Raw genomic sequence first — 1,219 nt, forward strand, 5'->3', positions numbered from 1 at the left:
GAAGCGCGGGCTGCGCCGCGCAGCATCGCTTCCACTAGCAGCGAGGAAGGGGCGCGATCAAGTTCTGCTCAGCAGCATTGCGGGCCGGGTCCTGGGAGTTGGGCGCTGTCGCGGACGCGCCGCGCTGTCCTCTCGGCATGGATCGCGCGGCTGAGCGAGGAGGAACGCGCAGCCCTGCGGGGCCGAGTTTCCATTCAGATGTGGAGCAGCTCTCCAAGCCTGCGCTGCAAGGTGGGGGGCGGGAGGGGGTGTCGCTCTGGCTTCGCCGTCTCCCTGCAGCGGCGCTCAGTTCATCTTTTCCCTCTCTCCACAGTCGCCAGGCCTGGAAGCCATAGAAGTTTTCTTGATGTCAAAAGAGTGAAAGTTCTGTAAGTGACCTACTAATTGTGATTCTCAGTGGTCTAAATTGATGGCTCCATTCCTTTTCTTTCTCTACTGGTGGCCTTTTCTATATCCAGCACAAGTTTGGAGCCACTGTTAATTTCAATTCATTTCAGTATGGAAGGGTTCTCTGGCATCACGTACAGTTTCCAGCTGTTGTTTCTCCTGAGGTATATAAAAGTGAGTTGTGTTTCACATTGACCTTGAAGATATTCAGGTCCAAATTTTTCGTCTGGAATCTCATGTTTCCAGGAATTAGGCACCAATTTTCTTTTCTACTTTTTCCCCCCAACCATTCTGGACAATTCTCATGGGATTGTCAGCCTGTTCTTATCTATATTTTTTGTTCATAATTGGTTCATCTGTTCATTCATGGATTGAGTATTGTTAAACTACAGATTGGAAGTTCTGGGCTGATGTGAACAAAATATATGAATTGTCTTGTTCTTTTATGAAACACAATTAATTACATTTCTTCCTCTAAAACTCTGAAATACTTTATGCCTGTTCTGGTATGGCTTTTTCATACAGTATTATAGTCAACTAGTCAAACATACTATAAGTCTCTAGTACTAGGTTTAATTTGTGGCATATATGTTTTATGAATGCATACTCTAGAGAAACATGACATCTACACATATGGCACACATACAATACTATCAAAAAAAGTTAGGGTTAGGAGCCTAATGAGCTTTTTTAGACAGTAAGTATGACAGCAATATTCCTTGCAATTTGCTGAGTTCACACACCTATAATATTCAAATAACGGAACTTAATAAAAAAGGGTATACAGATGAATGTCCATTTTGTATCTGTGTATTCAGGGTGGTTAGGATAG

Source organism: Octodon degus, unplaced genomic scaffold, assembly GCF_000260255.1.
Source record: "Octodon degus isolate 3935 unplaced genomic scaffold, OctDeg1.0 scaffold00323, whole genome shotgun sequence".
Lineage (NCBI taxonomy): Eukaryota > Metazoa > Chordata > Mammalia > Rodentia > Octodontidae > Octodon > Octodon degus.